Source organism: Euphorbia lathyris, chromosome 8, assembly GCF_963576675.1.
Source record: "Euphorbia lathyris chromosome 8, ddEupLath1.1, whole genome shotgun sequence".
In the NCBI taxonomy this organism is placed as follows: domain Eukaryota; kingdom Viridiplantae; phylum Streptophyta; class Magnoliopsida; order Malpighiales; family Euphorbiaceae; genus Euphorbia; species Euphorbia lathyris.
Window position 1 is genome coordinate 46232654 of NC_088917.1, and position 22787 is coordinate 46255440.

At 34.2% G+C, this 22787-nt stretch overlaps 1 long non-coding RNA gene across 7 annotated transcripts; it reads left to right on the forward strand.

The window, feature by feature from the left end:
- The first annotated feature begins 13197 nt into the window (after nucleotides 1-13197).
- On the forward strand, nucleotides 13198-18391 carry LOC136203304 (uncharacterized). 7 transcript variants are annotated; one of them, XR_010674781.1, is made up of 6 exons: nucleotides 13198-13477; nucleotides 13617-13736; nucleotides 14522-14800; nucleotides 14920-15059; nucleotides 15249-17311; nucleotides 18085-18391. It is a non-coding gene; the product is annotated as an uncharacterized lncRNA (long non-coding RNA). The 7 variants fall into 7 exon arrangements; XR_010674782.1 differs by lacking the exons at nucleotides 13198-13477; nucleotides 13617-13736 and adding an exon at nucleotides 14136-14369 and having other exon boundaries at nucleotides 15249-15398; nucleotides 16234-17311; XR_010674784.1 differs by lacking the exons at nucleotides 13198-13477; nucleotides 13617-13736 and adding an exon at nucleotides 14140-14369 and having other exon boundaries at nucleotides 15249-15398; nucleotides 16798-17311.
- The last annotated feature ends 4396 nt before the right edge of the window (nucleotides 18392-22787 follow it).

Consider the following 22787-nt stretch of genomic DNA (forward strand, 5'->3'; position numbering starts at 1 on the left):
AAAATTTCAGGTTGACCAGGGAACAAGCCGTCTGGAGCTTCTAAATCTTTTCTTATTTAGTTATACATTGTCAGTTGCACAGAGTCAACGACTGATCTTGTCTCTTGTGCCTTGATCTTTTGCCCTCCGAATAAGTCTTCTCTTAAGGCATGGCTTTGATCTTTTAGATCCTTCTTGCTATGGGGTTGAAGTTGATCCATGGGCCTTTGATCCATCTTTTGATTATTTCTTTTAATCTTACACTTTTTTTTATTAAAAGGTTGGGAATGGAGGAGGATTGTCAAACATCCCAGCTATACTGGCACCCCTAAAAACCACCCCGAGCCCTTTTAATCTTACACTTAATTCATCAAAACATTTAACAAACGCATTACTCCAAATAAATCAACATTTAATTTTAATGTGTTATTAATTATGGGAATATTAATTTCCTTTAATATTTTTGTCATAATCAAAATTAACGTGGAAATATGTTTCAATAGAAATGTGTTTCAACAAGAATGAGGAATGCAACGGAAAAGGGGAAGGATGTCTAAAGTAAAGAAAGGGGGGACATCTGATATCATGCAAAATGACATCACATGGACAACGTTAGTTCCACCATCTTTAAAGCTAAAAGGCATGTGTGGAAGAGTTCAGTCAAAGACAAATGATCGGAGCTCTAACCTCCTATTACAAAGGAACCTTCTAGAAACCTATGAGACAAAAGATTCCTCCCAAGATTTCTTGAGGGATACAGAATCCTAAGTTCACAATGATTCCTAAAGAGGTGAGAGCCTTAACGTAAAAAAAAACCCTATAAATAAACAGGTATTGAGACAATATATGGTACGTTAACTATTATCCCACAACTAGTTCATACCCTTCAATCCAGTTCTAATCACAAACTAACTTAGGCATCGTAGCGGGTTCACTGGACTTCGACCCCGTCTAACATACATTACTATTTTATAGGTTATCAGCGACATCGGGTCACCAATGCGACTTGGACACATGAGTAAAATCAGGTAACAAGTTATCAATAATAAATAGGATAAATACTATTAGAATAAAATATTATTAATATTTCCATATCCTAATATTTATTTATTCCTAATTTAATCAAACTAGATAATTAACCATAATATATATTATAATTCATTATTCTAAATTCAATTAAATCAATTACATAAAACAATATACATATTTCGCATAGCTGATGCTCATAAAATATATAGCATTTAATAGTACAAGTGTATCCTATCGCAACAAGTAATATTGTGCTAAGCACGAGATCGACCCACAAAGACTATTTGTTATAATTAGTAAATCTACCTAGAGTGATCTAATTGTTTAGAGGGTTGAATAAATGTTTGGGTTTTTAATAACTAATTAAATAAATTGAAAGCAATAACATAACAAAATAAAGTGAACAATTAACAGGGTAGAAGGTGAATCAATGGATGGCACAATCTAGGCTGAGGAATCCTTTGATTAAATCATATGTATGGGTTTAGGGAGTTCAGATTTATGTTTTACCAGTGATTGACGGTAATTGCCCTAATAAGAAAGACAAATGTGTACAAGATCTATCTAACCTATTCACATGCATTCGAGTGACAGCTTGATTAGGCATATACCCTAGGTCATGCAAAGCATTAGGTTCTTTGGCAACTAAGGCTAAAGCCGTAGCCCAGCCACGAAGCCGCACTCCTAGTGGTCTCTAGCGAGGTCAGATTTACACAAGTTCGGCATAGATAATTCCATGGTCAGGTTCTTATCTATCTATAATCCTATCTTTGTCAGGTTTATAGGCATTAGGCACAATATATATATAAAGCAGGCTAGTTGATCGTCATCGAGTCTCATTCTAGCAATAATCCTATTTTTGACAATTTCAATGCATTAAGCATGCATAAACTGATCAATCAAAAGGCCCTAGATCCCTAATCATACATATTCATACAATCAATTTCATCCCCATCCCAAATTGGATGAGGATCAGTTCATAGACAAACCAATCATAGCAATAGGACAATAGGAATAATGGAAAAAGCTTTAATTAAATATAGAAGTAGAAGACAAGAGTGAGAGATAGAAATCCAAAACCCGCTTTGTCGATTCCGATTACAGAAATAGAAGATGAGGAGCTTCTCCCATCAATTGTTCTTCAATAAAAGAAAAGACAAAACTGAAATAAACCTAATCTAGAAAGCAGAAGAATAAAACTAAACTAAAAGCTAAAATTCTACATTGTGACGGCTAAAAGAAAATAATGAATCTCCTCCTCAAAGATTAGGATTAGCTCCCTATTTATAGAGTTAGGGAGGAAACCCTAATGCATCCAGGGTAAAAATGGACTATTACAAAGTGTTTTAATGGGCTTCATGCCTAAATCCTGCGCATTCCAACAAAGGGGAAGGCGCTGGTGCACCTTCCCCCGCCTCGTCTCGTCGAGACAGGGCATGTCTCGACGAGACGAGGGCCTGTCTCGACGAGACATGTAATGTCTCGACGAGATAGGTCCTAATTGGGACGATTTTGCTCCGAATTTTATCTGCTTAGGTCCTTGGGCTTTCGAAAAGTGCTCTAATGGTCCCTAATGAATCCCAAAACTGCTCTGACGGTCCTTGAATAATCCAAAAATGCTCCAATAGGCTTGGCTCTGGTTCAGAAATTCTCAAATAGGCCTAAAAACACCTGAAAACACAGAAAATGCCATAAATACCGGAACTTACTAATTTTAACTAAAAGGTAACAAACCGATACTAAAATTTAAAGGAAATAAAGCAAAAACGAACTAAAATGATCCTAAAAACCCTATACAAATGGGATCTATCAATAGCCTTAGTGTGACAATGGAAACAATTTTTAAATTATGGTTTTACCCTTCATTTCTTAGTTCTTTGTATGTGAGCCATCAGGTTCTCACCATAACTAGTTGTAGATGTTTATTGCAATTATTATTAAACTGGAAATTAAATTAACTCTTTAATTTTTTATATGTTAACTTTACAAGTTAATCCAATCAAACATATAATAAAGTAAGTGTAACATCTTAATAAAGAAGTGTCTCACTCCCCTAAAGCCATGAGAAGTCAAGTTGGTATTTGACCTTTAGTTTTAGTGTGTCTGTTATCGCCATATTTCATAGAGTTTGGAGTAGAGTTTTAGTGCTATTTATGTGCTTTTCTAGCCTAAATACTATGGTTTATAATGTCTTTTGCTTCTTATTGGTCTGATGAGTGTTTTGAGTCGTTTTAGGTACAATCGGGCATTAATCAGAGCAAAAAGGACAAAAACAAGCAAGTAGCTCGACAAGCTACATGAGTAACCCAACGAGCTACACAACTAACTCGACGAGGAGCATTCAACGAAGAGTCAACCAAAGAACCAAAGTCAAACTTGGAAAAGCTTCGAAAAACCAGAGTAGCTCGACAACTACCCCAAGCTACTCTGCGATCTATGACAAATAAGAAAACCAATTCCTATCACGACTTTACTTTGATAAGTCGGATCCAATCCAACTCCAGTCACTCTATTCCAATCCTAAAGAGGCTAGAAGACCTATTTGGACCAGAGGGAGACCATAAGCACTATCAATTTGTCTTTGTATTGGGAATTCAAATTTAGTTCTAGTTTAGTCTTAGCATACTTTATACTTTCGTTCTTCGTATAATTCAGTTATAGTTTCGTTTAGTTCAGTTTGTTTAAGGTATTTTTGTTCTATTATCACAAGAAGTAAACATCGGTTTGTCTTTCATCCTTATTTATCTTATTTAAGTTATTATATTCAAGTTTTCTTTCCATCCTATCTCTATTGGTTTATACCCTTGAATTAATAACTCAATTTGATAAACATGGGCTCATCATCACTCCATCTTACCCTTCTTTTTTGTTTTAGCTCGAACATGAGCTAAACCACCTTTGGCTAGGATGGAGGTGAACCATGTTTGACGAATATGGGTTGTTAAAGAGTGTTAATGTTGTGTTGTAAGAAATAACGGGAGAATTAGTTAAAATCTATTTACTCACCCCGAACTAAGAAACCTAATCAAGTAATTGGTAAGAGAGGTTGAATTGTGAGACATAATCAAGTAAATGATTCAACCAAGTAATTTAACTATTCTTATACCTTAACAAGATAATACGACTTTGTAGTCTAGGTTACGAGTTAACTTTAGCTTTCAACATAATTAATGTTTCCTAACACACTTAAGGATTTTGCCTAATCAAGCATCGACCTAAGGGTGTTAAGAATAGAGTTAATAGTTTTAGTTCGAAATTGTTAGCTTTATAAGGGAATTTACCGTCTCGAGTTATCTTCGATACACACAACATACACGAATTAATCCATATAAATCAACACAAGGATCCAAAGTCTTAGACTTTTCCACTCATATGTAGACAACCAAATATTACCTCTTTGCTTTCTAATTTAAATTAGTAATTAAAAGTGACAAAAAAGTCAATCAAGTTATTCATTTCTTAGTTAATAAAGGATTTTAGTACGGGTAAAGAATTGAGAACTAGTCTTTATAGGATCGATAAATTTTGAAAGAACAATTACTACTTGATGCGATAGAGTTCACTTGCTCTTAACCGATATATACGCTTTTAGCACTATTAGCATCGCACCTTAGTTCCCGACTAGGGCATGTGGATGGTTCGCTCTGCCTTTCACTTTTTAGGTTTCGAGTCGCTACCAATCATCTCTTGGAAATGTGTGTGTATGGGAATGATTGAGCGCCCTATTCATTCGGATTGACTTTGTATGATTTAATTTTGGTAAGGATGGTCTGCGGAAAGGTTTAGGTTCATTTTTCCGATTAAGTGTAGGGAAGAGACGTAGTCTCACCCTACCCCGCCCAATGTATTGATACTATTATGATATTATGTGTTTTGTTATTTGTTATCATTTTGATTGAAATAGGAGCCACATAATTTAACGGCCCTGATCTTGTGCATATCGAATTTTAGGTTTTAATTTATTTTAATCTGAAATTATGCATATAACATATACATATTTTAATCATATCAAAATTTGATTCAATTTGCATATATAACATATGTGCTAAAAGAAATATGAATTTTGATAATAGATATTTTATGTGTGTTATAACTTATAACTATTGTTTTCCTGCATTTAGGATTTGGGATTTAGGGTTTGGATTTGTTTTAATTTGGAATTATGTGTATAACATACACATAATTATATTTATTGAATTAAAATCCAATTTTTGCCCTGTTTGGCAAATAACTGTTAGCTGATTACCCTTTTGGGTAGCTAATTTGACTAGCAGATTTAACTAGCTGATTGTGTAAATTTGTTTGGTAAAACTTAGTTGATTACTAATAGATGTTTATATAAAATGACAAATAAGTACATTGTTATTTTATGACTATATTTTATTTGGGGTTTAAAGGGTAAAAATTAGGGGTAAAAATATCTATCAAAAGAAATAGAGCAATAAGCTAATTAAAAAAGCTCCTAAAACTAGCTTTTTCAAAATTAGCTTTTTAGACCCAATAAGCTCTTTCAAACCTCTATTTACCAAACACCACTATTAGAGATTTGACTATTCAAAACCTCTAAAGTGGTTCAAACCTCTAATTTTACCCCAAAAAACTCTTTACCAAATAGGGCATTTATTTTACGTATATCATATATACAATAAATAAAATGTGAATTTTAATAAGGAATATTTTAGATATATTATGGGTTCGAGTGACATTTTCATATTGATTGGAATTAGTTTACTTAATTTTATTGATTCAAGATAACATATCGAATTGATTTATTTTGATTTGAAACTATGTATACAACATACATGTAATTATATTTTATCGAATTAAAATCTAATTTTTACTTTATGCATATCTCACATATACAATAAACATTTTTTATTTCCACCTTCGGAAGTGAGTCCCCTCGAACCAGAATCGCTTATTAATATCAAACAGCCCATTAGTTTATTCAGTAGCCATAGTAGTAAAGAATCGTCTTAAAACTAAGGAGGAAGCCCGAAAACAAGATCGGAAATAAGGAGTGCTTGTTGTCTCAAACAACATTAAAAGATCCACTACTGTTCTAAAACCAATTCAGAAATTTTTTAAGAATCAGAAACGCAAATAGAACCAAAACTGCAATACCCAGGTTAATCAGAATTAGAACCCTCAAAGGAACCAAAACATACCACATCAATATCCACATAAGAATGATGTTGTTTTCCTTTGTTTTAACTGTGGAAAATCAGGTCATATGATACGTAAGTGTAGGAATATGCCAAATACTACTCCTAGTGTTAACCTGACTGAAGAACAATAAAATTTTGTTGCAATGATTTCTGAGATCAACCTTGTATATGGATTAGATGGGTGGTAGGTAGACACTTGTGTCTCTTGCCATGTTTGCTATGATAGAAATATGTTCAAAACATATATTGTAGTGACTTAGGATAAGAAAGTGTTGTTGGGTGATTCCCACACCACTATTGTTGCTGGAATTGGTAGTGTGGAATTGAACTTCATATTTGGAAACAGTTTGACTTTGAAGGATGTGATGCATACTCCAAAGATGAGGAAGAATCTGGTTTCAGGCTATCTTCAATGCAGGGTTCACTCAGACTATAGGGGCATATTTGTTTACTTTAACTAAAAATAATGTGTTCGTAGGAAAAGCTTATGCTATTGAAGGTATGTTTAAACTAAATGTTGAAGTTAATAAAGTGAGTGGCTCTATTTATACCTTGTGTATATTTAATGTTTGGCATGCTCATTTTTGTCATGTTAATAAGCGTATCATTAAGAATATGAGTAACTTAGGCTTAATTCCAAAGTTGAATTTGAATGAGGTTATAAAATGTGATTATTGTAGTTAGAAAAAAATCACAAAAACACCTTATATATATGATTAGGAATTTTGAACCTTTAGAATTAATTCATTATGATATTGTGAGCTTGATGGAACTTTGACCAGAAATGGTAAACGTTATTTTATTACTTTTATATATTTAATGAAAAATAAAAGTGACGCTCTTGACATGTGTAAATTATTTATTATTGAAATGGAAAATCAATGCAATAGGAAAGTTAAGAGACTTCATAATGGTAGAGGTACATAATATGGTTCTAGCATACTTATAGACTTTTATAAATCACATGAAATTATACATGAAACTACTGCATCATATTCACCAAAGATGAATGGAAAGGTTGAAGGAAGAATAGGACACTGATAGAGTCTGTAGTTGCTGTTATGCTTAATTCAGGTGTTGCCTCCTATTGGTGTGGAGAAATTTTGTTGACTGTTTGATATGTGCTTAATAGAGCCCCAAAGTCAAAAAGTAAAATCTCTCCTTATGAGATTTTGTAAAATAAAATACCAAACTTGTCCTATTTTTAGAACTTGGGGTTGTTTGGCTTATGTTAGAATTCTTGACTCTAAGAGAGTCAAATTTTCTAGTAGAGCTTATGAACTTAGAATGCTTATTTATGTTAGGATACTAATTTAATTAGAGATATAATCACATTATACTTACTAATTAATATTAGGAATATTATCAGTAATTATATCCTATATTATATATATATATATATATATGTATGTATGTATGTATATTCACGGGAAAATTACAAAATTGGGTCAACTGGGAGACTCATTTACATATTTAACCCATTTACTCAACCTACTACATATCTAGACTATGTTTGTGTGACTTTCCCAAAATACCCTCAATATGTTTGTAATTTTACGGTGCGGCTGTCTCCCTCCCGCTTGACTTCGCGAAATCGATGATTTCGTGAAATATGTGAAGCTAATGGTTGGTTTAGTTGATGCTTTTAATTAGCATATGCGAAATCTGGGCGTGCTTTTAACAAAATTTGCGAAGTGGTATATAACAACAAAAGGCACAACAACAAGGGATTCCAACACTAAAATCATAACGTTATCAAAATTTACAACAAGATTGCCACAATAACAACACTGAAATCATAACATTATCAAAATTTACAACAAGATTGCCACAATAAACTCCTAACAAATCATTTAAAAGTGAACATGACGAATCTAGACTGAAATTTCTCTTTGTATTGGAAGTCCAGACCTTTTGGGATGAGAAATGGAAGTCCAGACCTTTTGGGATGGATGTCTCCCATGGTACACAACAAGATTGCCACAATAAACTCCTAACAGAAGTGAATGTGACCAATTTTGATGGGAATTTCTCCCTGTATCAGAAGGAAAGTCATCCCATCTACATCCGAGGACACCGCCTTCTTGCGGGATGTTATGTATTCAACCACATTCAGAAAAATTTAATCGTGTTAGGCAGAAAAAGGAAGATTTGGCTTCGTGAAATGAGGATTCGCGAAGTATGCGAATATAAATGTGCAAGGAAGAGGATGATTTAACTTAGCGAAACGATGGTTTCGCGAAGTCTACGGGGAGAAATTTATCGATTTTACTTCGCGAAATGATGATTACGCAAACTCTGCGGGGAGAAATTTATCGATTTACCCTCGCAAACTTTGCGTAATCATCGCTTTGCGAAGTTAAATCGATAAATTTCTCCCTGCAGACTTCGCGAAAACGACATACGCTAAGTGAATTTCTAGAAAAAACGCAGAGAAAACAATATATGATAAACTGGGAAAAACGATGAAAATAACGTAGAATAACCATTTCTTCGATGGTCACAAGAAGAAAGAAACCAAGAAACGAGCAGGAACAGGAAGATGAAGAACCATGGCTTCGTTTTCTATTAGGAAGATGAAGAATCAAGAGAGGAGGAGAGGAAGAAGAGAAATACATGGTGATGTGGAGAAATGGTGCAGATTTCGCGCAATTTAAAGGAAGAGAGGAAGATCAAATGTTTGGGAATCATTTGGGGAAGAGCAACCGTTCACGTAACCAAAAAGGAGAAGGGGGGAGATGAAAAGGTAATGGTATTTTGGGAAAGTCACACAAACATAGTTTAGATATGTAGTGGGTTGAGTAAATGGGTTAAATATGTAAATGGGTCTCCCATTTGACCCAATTTTGTAATTTTCCCATATATTCACATAATTAATAATAATAATCAAATTAGAATTCATATTTCCTAATAGAATTATAATCCTTTAATTGATTTATCCATAGCTATAATCAAATTACAATTATCAATAAAACAACTAACCAAACAATCTCCCTTATACTACATATTTCGGCCCTCTTTCTTTCTCACTCTAAAATTACCATTCTATCCTCTGATCTTAATTCTGTGTGTGACCCATTAGGTTCATACCACAACTAGCCATATACCCTTATTAGAATTAATTTAAACAAATTAATTTCAACTAAACGTATAACAAAATGAGTGTGCAGACTGTTTTTGGTAGAATCGTCACATTCTCCTAGAGCGATAAGAAGTCAGATTGATACTGACGTTTACCTTTCCGTATCAGGTCGAGTATAATACGATCCTTCATCAGCTATATCCTCAAACGAATCTGTAACTATAGAATATGTTAAGTTACACATAATGAGACGTTTGTTTTACTTTTCCAGGTAGAATTAACTCTGAATAGATAGGTTAAGTGAAATCTCCATTTCTACTTTTAACCCTATCACCTTGCAAGGATTTCAAGTTAATTTTCCACAAGAGGCCCATGGATATATCTCCTATTTATCAGGAGTGATAATGATCAATCTAACATTAACCATCCTGCAATTACTTTATGTGATACACAATGCCTGCTCGGACACACCCCAAGATCCTTACTATTATGATCGTGTTAAAACAAAGTCAAACCATCACACTCCATAATCCATAATCACTAACTAATGTTTATTTGAGTCTGAGGATTATGATGCGCCCCGAGCTGAAGCTCAAAGGCTCACCAAGGGATAAGTGTACCCCGTCGTTATCAAGTAATAAATCTGGAAAGTTCAGGTATCGAATCCACATGATTTATACCGCAACTACCAAACTACTCCATTTCTAGTGTTATTTAGGCGATGGAAAGTTGAATTGAGTTTTGTTTCTAAGTTATTCTACTCCTAAGGTGATCTTAAGCCAATCAATTAATCAAGTAGTAAAATAGAATGATACGATAACATAAAAACCAACCTAATTAAACAATCTAATCAATTACCTAATTTGAGTTGCTTAAACCTAAGGCGATTAAACTGACTTATCCTTCTAGGGTCCCTAGCACGTAATTCCTTTGTTATAGGCCATACTGAGGTTCAGGAATTTGGGTCATATTTACTATGAAGTTGTCAATTTCATAGGCTTTGATTATAGACAATCAAATTAGACCCGCAATATGAACCTAGTTAATCTTTGGACTTTGGAATGATTTAAACCAATTAGGCAAAGCATTAACTGACAAATAAGTAATTCAATTGAGAAATCAAATTAGAAATTATATTAAAGGTGAACAACAGAGTATGAATACAACCAACTCAAAATTCATAGTAAAGATCTAAAGTAAATAGATACTAGAGGGTAGAAATCCCCTTTTGAAAACTTATCGACTAAGACTGTCTTTATGAGACTAGAGAATGGAGCTTGAGAATTCTTGGAGATGAAGATAGAGGAACCCTTGATGCTTCAATGGTGGATGAATGGATTTGGGATGAATTCTCAAGGTAGGGGAAGATTAATTACAAAGGCAAAAGATGAAAAATACAATTGAAAATAAGTTTATTTATAGGATGAAAATAAACCTCAGAACAGAAAGTTAACGTTACATTTGGATTTGGAAAGCAAGTATTTAAAATCCTCGTATCTCAGGAGTGGGAATTAGTCTTTTTAGACTGATTCTTGGGTCCAGCTCACCGAGTTGACACCCGGGGGACCTGAAACACGATCTTATGCATGACAACCTTGCTTTTCCCGCATTCAACCGGAAAAACGCACTAAACTCCAAAAACATTAGTCCAAAGACTGAATTGATTCACCAAACTTTAGAATTAAGTGCCAAACTATTTCATAGTGACATTTGGTGAACCAATTATCCAAAAATAATTAAGGGAAAGCTTAGGTGTGCGTTAACTTGATGTTATTTTACAAAAAATGACATAAAAAAGTGATAAAAGTGCTAAAATGGAAGTAAAAACTAAATAAACGACATAAGTAAAATAAAGCATGGGAAATTACTATTTATTTCCTGAAATTAGTGTAAAACTACCCTAAAACCGTATCAAAAGATAAGGGTTTTTTACCCTATCAGATTACTTATACCTACTAATACATTTGAGATGAATATGTAACATTAGATAAATCCATCTATCCTGTTATCTCAAGTCGGGTCCCCAATCCTAATGAACTCCTTCACCGGATCCATGTAAACTGTCTAGATATCTGAATACCTAAAGCTTGTGAGATCAGCTCTCTATTCATAACCAGGCCACTATTCTAAAGCATAGGGCCCCAAATTTAAAAGGACCCAATTTTGTATATATATATATATATCTCTTGCTTTTTTCGTGGGATATTACTAATAGCAGTTGGGCTATATGATATTGTGTGGGGGCAAAGGCAAAGATTATTAAATCTGGAATTAGCAGTGATGGAAAATGATTAACTGTTAATTAATTGACTAACTATATCTCTTCTTTTCTCTTGCTTTTTTATTTATATTTTTTGGGGGATATGAAAGTAATGCCTTGATTGTGCTAGAGCTATTTTTATAATTTATGGAACTCAATTAGATATCTCCATTTTTTATTAATTTTACAATTCCAAAAGAATTACAAAAATTTTGCTTTTTATATTAGCTTAAATGATTTTAAGTAATATTTTTATATTAGCTTAAAATTGTATTATGACTTGGTTGAATTCGTACAGGGCCCCGTAAATGTTTAAGACGGGCCTGTTCACAACAGAAGACATTATTGCATGCAAGTTTCAATAATATCATGCTACCAGTCTTGATCACATGCACCTTAATGAGCATGTAGAATTTGCTCATTCACCGTTAGATCTAAGCTTATTAGAATCCTAAGGTGGAGATTCAAAGCATCCTGAAGCTTAGATTTAATAAGCCTATATCTAACGGTGAATGAGCAAATTCATTTGCTCATTAAGGTGCATGTGAAAATTCCCGATCACGCTAATCCCTAAATATAATACTTGACTTGGAGCAATTTAAGTTTATCAACTTATTAGTTTAGAATCATAAGGTATAGTCACACTTCATGCTTGTATGAACACTTTATGATTACTTATATAAATTTGAGATTTTCTTCTACTTAACTTGTTCAGTTGTGATAAAAGATCAATATCTTTATATAGTTAAGCTTACCATATCTCATAAAACAAATGATTGATAAAAGAACAATTTATTTACAAATATTTTATATCCTAGAACAATTGTCTATATGATATAAAACCTACACCAATAGTTTATAGTACACACGAACTTGAGATTGCGCCTGATCTGAATTCCAGATGATTATTAGGAATAAAAGGGATCAAATAATTCCTTAAAGTTCAGATTCTTAATAGCCAAACCAAAGAAAAATAAATAAATCGCAACAGGGCCCGAAATTATAGTAGGCTGGAAATATGAAAGTGTAAGAACCGAATTTGGATTGTTTGGATGAACTGAAAATTACAAGAAAATGAAATAAAAACAAAAAAAAATATATTGTAGAAATTCGAAATTGAAATTAAAGTTGCAGAGTTTACTTGTGTTTTTTTTATTAGATTTGTTGTTTGGAACCTTAAAATGAGGATTAACTTTCATAACATTCCCTTTAATAACTACCTCTCCATGATTTCCTCAAACTACCTTTCCATATATAGGGGTGGCAATGGGGTAGGGATTCTCCAAAACCCGTAGGGATCTAACCCAACGGGGATGGGGAATCCCTAAAATCCAGAGATGGGATGTGGGACACTTTATCCCCAAAACCGAAATGAGAATAGGGGCAAAGGATACTATCCGCAAACCGTGAGGATCCCGCCCTTAAATAAATCCTCGTAAAGATCCTCGAAATATCTCCAAAAGAATCCTCAAAACTTTATATTTTTAATTATATTATATAATATCTTTTATAATTATAATTAATTATTACGAGTTTACAATATTTAATTTTAGTATCATCAAACTCCACTCAACAAGGTTTTATTGGATTAGGGTTTTCATTATTTTTTTTATGTTATTTAATTGGGTTGGCATTCAATTTTCTGTTTTGATTCTTATGAATTCGTTTTGTTTTGGGCAGAATTATGTTCATGAATCGGCTGCTAAGAAGTTGAAGAGGGTTTGCTACAGTTAAAGCATTTGGAGATTAGGTGTTTGTTATAATGCCCAAATGTGTATGCACCACTTTATTTCGTTTGATCTCATTTTCTCCTATTCTTATCTATACAACAATCCACAAAAAATATGCTACTTCAAACAACCACCATGGCCATTACATCTCCACCCCCTTAGAAACATATCTCACACGCTCCTCCCACTGGGGTCTTTTAAGTTTAGGCCTTACAGACTTTCTTCTCAGGTAAAGATGTGACTTTTCTGGGTTTATGTTATTCTTATTACTATTGATTGAAGTGATTAATTTATTTATTTATACTGAAAATTTCATTATTCTGTATATCTTCCTTCAATTGAACGAAATCTATTTGAGCATCGAGCAGCCTTTTATGAACCAAAAGACTTTTGAGGTCCTTATACTCAATTTAGCAGATGAAACTTACAGACGATTTCACTAATTCCCTCCCTGTTGATGAGTGTCGCTATGTTGTCCTTCAGCTATGGTAATTCTTTTTTTTCTCTCTTGCTGCTCTCTCCTTTTTTTTCTTTTTAGTTGAATTGGGGGTTTCTTTTGCTTGCGGTGTCAATGTCGATGTTAATCGACCTCAATCTCCATCTGCTAAATCGATGCATAATGTATAGTTCAATTGTTTGATTTTCAAGATATTTTGGTTAATTAAATGTGAACGACAGTTTGAGGAACACTAATGTTGATGTGTCGTTCAGAGAAGCACTAGCAATGATGTGTCACTCGCTTAAGTTTTAGAATTAATTAAATTTTTACGGCTGAGTTTTATTTTTTTTTTTTATGAATTTATTTATTAAATTTATTATTATTGTTTTAACTTTTAAACAGCTTAAAACAGTTTTTTCTATCATTCTATAAAAAAACAGTTTCCACTCTCCCCACGTTTTTTACAGTTGTTAATTGCTATTGTGATTGAGTTCTGTTTCTCTACCATTTCTTTATACTTCTCATTTGGCACGGTTGGATTCTCTATAAACTGATTCTTAATTCACTCCTAGCCAAACCCAAAGTCATTCGAATTGAAATTCTTTCTCTTCAAACTAAAACTCTTTCTATTCTCTTCAAATTAAAACTCTTTCTCTGCCTTTATCTTTCTAGAATGCCCTGGGTGAGCTATTTCTCCGTGCTTATAATCATTCTCTTTGGGTCCTCAACAAGGTTTTATGGGATTAGGGTTTTCATTATTTTTTTATGTTATTTAATTGGGTTGGCATTCAATTTTCTATTTTGATTCTTATGAATTCGTTTTGTTTCGGGCAGAATTATGTTCATGAATCGGCTGCTAAGAAGTTGAAGAGGGTTTGCTACAGTTAAAGCATTTGGAGATTAGGTGCTTGTTATAATGCCCAAATATGTAGGCACCACTTTATTTCGTTTGATCTCATTTTCTCCTATTCTTATCTATACAACAATCCACAAAAAGATATGCTACTTCAAACAACCACCATGGCCATTACATCTCCACCCCTTAGAAACATTTCTCACACGCTCCTCCCACTTGGGTCTTTTAAGTTTAGGCCTTACAGACTTTCTTCCCAGGTAAAGATGTGACTTTTCTGAGTTTATGTTATTCTTATTACTATTGATTGAAGTAATTAATTAATTTATTTATACTGAAAATTTTATTATTCTGTATATCTTCCTTCAATTGAACGAAGTCTATTTGAGCATCGAGCAACCTTTTATGAACCAAAAGGCTTTTGAGGTCCTTATACTCAATTTAGCAGATGAAACTTACAGACGATTTCACTAATTCCCTCCCTGCTGATGAGTGTCGTTATGTGGTCCTTTAGCTATGGTAATTCTTTTTTTCTCTCTTGCTGCTCTCTCCTTTTTTTTCTTTTTAGTTGAATTGGGGGTTTCTTTTGCTTGCGGTGTCAATGTCGATGTTAATCGACCTCAATCTCCATCTGCTAAATCGATGCATAATGTATAGTTCAATTGTTTGATTTTCATGATATTTTGGTTAATTAACTGTGAACGACAGGTTGAGGCTACGTTTCTGTTGAGTATAGCTTGATGCAACAAATGGTGCTGATTTAATCAGAGATGCTTCATTGAATGATGTGGAGCTTTGGGTTTTGGGTGAAGTTTGGCTAACATCCGTGTTCTCAACTTCGAGTCTCTCGGAGTTCAGGTCAGCCATTTTTAATTACCTATGCTTTTCCATAAAAAAAATTTGATTTCATTTTTCTTTCTCTATTAATTTTTTAAATTCCATTAGGTATTGATCTTCCGTTTCAAATTCTTGCTCCATTTCTGAATTTGTGCAACAAGTATGTTATGTTATGTTTTTAACTATTGTCTTCAATTTTTAATACCTAGAAAGCAGAATGGTGATTGTAATTCGCCTATTGAAGAAGTTATTTTGGGAAGAGAAACTATGGGTTTTTTTGTATCTGCGTGCTCCTTGGTTAGAACCTCTCCAAATGGTTTTTTTCATTCGTATAAAATTTTCACCCAAATTAGCATTTATGTTTATAATTTTTAGACCAAAATCAGAATACTAACTCAATAGATTTCATTTCATTGCACCACTATATGCAAATTTGAGCATCCTTCCACCTTTCATGAAACCATGAGTGACATTCTCCGGTGGAGCTAATGTGGCACAATAATAACATCTCATGATGTGTAATTTTTACAGATTTTTTAGTATTATTATTTATAGGCATTATGGTAATATACAAATCTGAACTGAATAGGTTATTATTCTGATTGATAACATGAGCAGCAAGTTTAATATAAACTATGAGAGCAATGCTTATTAATTAATATATATTTATGGGTTTTTTGTTTTCTAATGTTATTATTCAAATTGCTATTGAATTTAATATAAACTATGAGAGCAATGCTTATTAAATAAAATTCATATTTTTGCTCAAATGTTGCTTATCTTTTTCTCTTTTAAGATTGATTTCCACTAAGAAAAATATGCATTTTTTTCTTCTCTTACAAATTTTGCACAACAGATGAATTGAAATCTTATTATAGATTATTAGCATCACGACTTGCAGCAGCAAAACTGGACATGTCGAATAACAAAGTTCAAGGGCATGGATTTCTCTCCCACTCAACATTGGTATTAGATAACAGTACCAAAACTGACATGTCTCTTTGTTGGTTTACTTCACTTTTCTCATTCAGTTTCTTAGTCCATGTTTTTCTCTACTTGCCTTTATTGTCTTTTTCTCCTACCATTTCTTCAACATATATTGAAAGTGTAGACTGAATCTAAAGATTTGGACGAGTTAGTTTGGATTTATTAAGTATTTCCGAATAAGCGAAGCTCAAATTTATATTAACAATGTGAGATCAATTTATTTCCTTTAGTTACTTTCCAACCTTCATGGTAAATCAAAATGTGCAATTTCTTTTATAATGCTTTGTGTTTCTTAACATGTTTGATGAATTCTGCAATTCTATGTATATTTTTCTTTTAATGATTTTTTTTAGAAAAAAATGGAAGGCAATAACTATTTGAACTTTTACCGTTGAGGACATGCTAAAAGTTCAATTCTCAACCATGTCTCCAGGATGATAGAGGACTTTCTCCGGGAATCTATACCCGAATTAACTGAGCCTCTAATTAAACAATCCATGCCATGTTCATATAGAAGGGAGTTTCTACAGTTCATTTTATTTCAAGCTTCTTACTTTCCAATCACATACAATATGATGTTCTTTCCTTTAGAGTTTTTTTTCCCGCTACTGATTAAAGAGGCTAAATCATATAATTTAGAGGTTCTATAGTTTTATTATTAACCATATCTAATTTCAATGGGCAGGATTCAATCTGAAGTCCAAGTTTATTTTGTTTGGTAAAATTTATTTCGTCATATGGGAAAAAGTTCCAAAGTTCTTGAATTCAGGCTTCCTCTTTGCCAAATTTGTACCTACTGGTCACCTGATCTTTTTTTCAACACTGTTAACACCATTTTCTAGCACACAATACAACGAAAAATTGTCTCCTCACAACAACGGCTGCTTCAGTGCTATGATGTGAAACTTTTCGGTGAACCAGAGGAACAGATAATTGATCATGGACATGTATGTATCCTTCCCTTTAATCAACTTTTGGTCTTTCTAAGTGGTGTTGCATTTAATATCCTCATGTCTATATTATAAGTTCAAGCCTTAATATGGATCTGAAGCAATTACGACCTCTCCATGTCTACATGAAATAATCCAGGTGCAACGACTTTAAATTCGCTCACTTAGGGAGATAAGAATACCATTAATGTTCTTTATATCAATTTTCTTTTATTGGGATTTTCTTTGTAAAAAATTATGTTATTGCCATTTTAAGCTATTCAAATACTTGTGGAAATTGAAGCTTGCAATTGCTATGAATTTCTCATCCGGATGTTTTATGGATTTTTAAAAGGCACTTTTTAGTTGGACTTGCTTGAATAAAATTTGAAAGCATGTGTTGTTGATATAGTGAAATTGCACTTTTTTGAAACTTATACCTCACTTAAAGTGATTTATATGCTGATGAAGTACGGCAAGTGTTTATTCTAAGAGTTGCCCTCTTAGAGCTACGGGTGATTATAGCTGAAGCATACTTAAGTTTTAATGCACTTAAACTAAACAGTCGGTATTAAAAAAAGCTGGAAGACTAAATACAGAAGCTCGAGATAGATGGTTAGATAGGCTGAAAATGTATTCATCTGTGCTATTTCTATATGATCCTAACTCTATGATCTTTTAGAGAAATGTTTGAAAGAGCATATTAAGTCGTGATCCTAGACTGTTTTTTTAAGTAATTTGTATTATGGATGAAAATTCTCTGTCTAACTGCTTGCATCTTACACACATAGGTGAAGGTTCAAAGAATGAATTGTGGATAAAAAAAAGTTAGTGATGAAATCATTCTCAACAAAAAGAATAGTTGAAAAAAAGGACAAACTGAATCAATGAAGAGGACAAATAGAACAAACTGAACGAGAAGGTGTTCAAACAGCTAAAAAGGCTTATTATACAAGGAGGGCAAGCAATTTTCCATCTTCAAGTTGTCTTCCATTTGCTAATTAGTTGTGAACAACAATTTAATTAGTTGTGAACATCTAATCATTTTACTTGTGTTTGTAATTATAGTTTTACAAACCAAAATAAGATTTTACAGTCTCTCTTACTATGTATCCCATATAAAAAAATGATTTTTGAATCGTTAAAAATACAAATGGTGAACCATATAAAATGAATAATTGCTCCGTTAATCAAGTTTTATATTTTCTTTATGGCGAACCTAGATAAAATGAATAATGCTTCGGTGATGGAGTTTTTTTTTATGGACTTAAAAGGGACAAAAAAGAAAGATTAAAAAGGTCTCATAATGGTTTTTGCCTTAAAATTATTATTGTCTACTTATTCTAAGTTAAACTCGAGTATCGTATTTGTTGTATCTAATTAGATGGTGATGTTTATAATTACAAATTCAATATGATATATAAGCAATTTCGTGCATTATTGAATTATAATGATATAACTTTAATAGTAAAGGGTGTTTGAGATAAAGAAATGCTACACAAATGTTTGTAATAAAATTGAGTATTTTTAAATGATTATTTAATTAAATTCAATTTTCTTTCTTCAATTTAGTTTACAAATAGCATACGGACCAACTTATTTAATTCAATAATATTTTTATTTGATATTTTAATATTGAGAAATTTTTATAAATTTTTTATACACATGCAATGTATATTCAATAATATATGTAGTAAAGGGAGTTTGAGATAAAGAAATGTTACACGAATGTTTGTAATAAAATTGAGTATTTTTAAATGATTATTTAATTAAATTTAATTTTCTTTCTTCAATTTAGTTTACAAATAGCGAGGAGAAGAAATCGCTATCCCCACAACTCACGCTTCTCGACTGCGCCACCATCACCACCATCGCTTAGCAATTCCGATCATCGCTTGCTCACCATCGTCGTCGCCCCTTGCCTGTGCCTCCATCTTTTGTGGTTGGTTTTCTTTCCAAATCTAGAAATCTCCTCCTCTAGCGGCGACGCGGCGTCCTCGGTTGTAACTATTCAATTGAGGAATCAACAACAGCATTAATCTCTCTTCAAAGCTGCGCTGATCTGTTCTTCCCCTAAACTTTTGTCAATTGATTGCGGGATTTTTGAGCCGATTATTATCTTTTATTCATTTAAGCTAATAAAGTACAACAGATCTAGGTCTCTTTTTTCGTCTTGCTTGTTGAAGAATTTGTTGGTGCATATCACTGTTGCTCCTGGAATTGTTTGTTTGAGTCTCTGGTGTATATTATTCATGATTTTATAATATGTTTGATGCACAGACTATTTGATTGACAAGAATTTGAGAATTATTGGCTCCGATCATGGCTTCCCCGGCGGAAGACTACTTAAATATTGGAGTTCTTTTCAATCCTAAACTCCATTTTGCCTCGGAGTTGGCTAATCATGTGCTACCTATGCCGAAACCGTCTTTCTCTTCGGTCCTGTGACAGAATCTTCCGGAGTCTCCACCGTCTTCGGCCATCATCTCCGACATCGGGGGAATTAAATATATTCGAATCTCATAGGCCGCGTATGAGAGACATATCGCTTTATGCTCACACTCGCTTATCGATCGTTTGATCCTTTCCAAGGGTGATTCGCCATGGAAGGCAACTGACCTGAAGGCATGCCTTACAAAACTTTGGGGGATTTCTGAATAGTGGCGTCTGATTGCAATTGGTAGGGGCTACTTTCAAGTAATTCTACCTTCTAAGGAGGCGCATGATTTGGTGGTAAGCCGCGGTATCCTTAATGTCCGGCCTGGTACATTTGGAATTCAATCGTGGGTCCCTGATTTTGATCCATTTACGGAGCGTTCAGCAAATGCGCCGGTCTAGGTGCGGTTATAGTCCCTCCCTTGGGAGTATTGGGATAAATAGATCATGTCGGACATTGTGAAGGGTATTGGGAGTCTAATTAGATTCGATAAAGCAACAATTCATGGTGAATATGGACATTTCGCTAGATTACTCTTGGACATCGACATAGCAGGAGACTTACCTACTCAGCTGGGAATTGAAAGAGCAGGTAAAAACTTTTGGATTGATGTTGTATATGAAAAATCACCAAAGTTCTGTAAAGTTTGTTCAAGCATAGGCCAAATGGCATATGATTGTAGGAAAAACAAAAAAAATCGGCTGCTCCAAAGCCTCACACAACTGCTCCGGCTCCTCGGATTCGATCTCCATCGCCTCCGAATAATATGTCTCCCCCAAGACAACCTGAAAGCTCTAATGATACCGTCTATGTGTTTGCGGCAACTGCTCGAATTATTACTGCCCTCGTTACCCCACCTAACACTAATAAAGCATAAGAAAATCAACTAAATCAAGTGAATTTGGAATTAGAACCTCAAGGCTGTGTGGAGGAGGTTGATGATCTTGAGAGACCGTAATCCCCAGGAAACGAAAACATTGCCCCGTCAATCTCATGGGTGGATCAAATGGAACAGGAGAAAGAAGGTTGGAACACTGTTACTTCTGTTAGAACAAGTAAAGGAATAGACCAAGGATCGGTACAGGCCACTCTAAAAGGGTGAGCCGACCACCAGATCGTTTTGAATGACTATTATATTCTAGAATTGCAAGGGACTCCTTAACCCTTTAACTCAGAGGTACCTTTCAGACTTGTGTAAACAACATAAGCCTGACTTTCTATGCATTGCTGAGCCAATGGTAGAGATTGCTGTATTCGGCCTAGCTTCTGGGGAAAAATTGGAATGACCTTGATTTCTACCAATTTGCGTGATAAACCAACTTTATGGATTCTCCACAAAACTTCACTCTCGCCATCTGTGACTTTTATTCACCGTCATGAGCAATTTGTGGTCCTTTGCTTTGAATTACTGGGCGGCAAACACTATCTTACTTTTATCTATGGCAGTATTTGGGCAAACAGACATAATGACCTCTTTTCGACTCTGAATTCTGTTAAGACTGATCTTTATGGATGGTGGGTCGCCATTGGGGACTTCAACGCAGTTTTGGGTGCTCATGAAAAGTCTGGACGCCCGCCTGCTCTTAGGCCCTGTAGAGACTTCAGGAATTTTTTGGATCAGGGGGATTGGACTGATGTATAGACTTTTGGATGCTTCTACACTTGGAATAACGGAAGACAGGGGGTGCACGGGTTAATTCCCGTCTTGACAGGGTGATTGTTTCATCTGAGTTTGTTGAAGCTTGGAACCTAAGTTGTGTTGGTTTAGCACGACATCACTCTGACCATCATCCATTATTTTTTAGTTTCTTTTCAACTCCTAGGAGGACCTCCAGATTCAGGTTTCAGAAAATGTGGACAAGCCATCCGGATCTTCACAATGTCATTAGAAGTCACTGGGATTGTCCCCACTTGTCGCTCCCTCCCATTCATCTCCTTGGTTATAAACTTCGCAATCTTCGTCCCATCCTTCGTCGATGGAACCGTGAAGTGTTTGGAAATCTCAATACAAACATTGAAACTGCTCATTCTATTCTTACTTCCGTGCAACATGAGATTGAAACTTATGGTTGGTCCGATTCACTTCATTATAAGGAATTGGAGGCCCATTCAGCATTGGATTTGCACCTGCTACAACAGGAAACATATTTAAAAGAGAAAAGTCGTGTTAAATGGTTAGCTGAAGGAGATTGCAACAGTAATTATTTTCATCGAGTCGCCTCAATTCGTAGGGCTACTATTGGGATCTCAGCTTTAACAATTGATGGAGACATTTGCATGGATCAGGAAGTGATTTCTGATCACATTACTTCTTTATATTCAGATCTTTTTGCTTGTTCTGGCAAAAATATGACTGACCTATCTCTAGTTTCAGACATTATCCCCAAATTGGTGACCGAACAAGATAATGATTCCCTTGTTGCTTGCCCGGATAACTTATGCATAAAGAACACTGTGTTTGGGATGGATCCGTCGAGTGCACTGGGTCCTGATGGTTATACTGGGCATTTCTTTCAATTCTATTAGGACATTGTTGGTCGTGACGTTTGTGATTTGGTTAAATGGTTCTTTTGGGAGGGGGAGATTACCACCAACCTTAATTATAATCTATTGGCGCTCATTCCAAAAATGCCAGGGGCTTCAAGTATTGAACAATACAGGCCAATTGTGATGAGCAATTTCACCTTTAAAGTTATTTCTAAAATTCTAGCCGATAGACTTGCTGGGAAAATTGTTACTAAGAATCAATTTAGTTTTATTAAGGGACGCCACATTCATCAATGCATCGCGATTGCTTCTGAGGGAGTGAATTTGCTAAATAAGAAGTGTTTTGGGGGCAACATGTGCCTTAAAATCGACATTCGGAAAGCATTTGACACCTTAGATTGGAAATTCTTGATTGAGGTTCTTAATGCCTTAAGGTTTTCTTCTCAATTTTAGGACTGGATGTTAAATATCCTCTCTTCTGCCCGGATTTCGATTATTACTGCAAATGGAACTCGTGGTTACTTTGCTTGTTCTAGGGGGGTCAGACAAGGTGATCCGCTCTCTCCAATC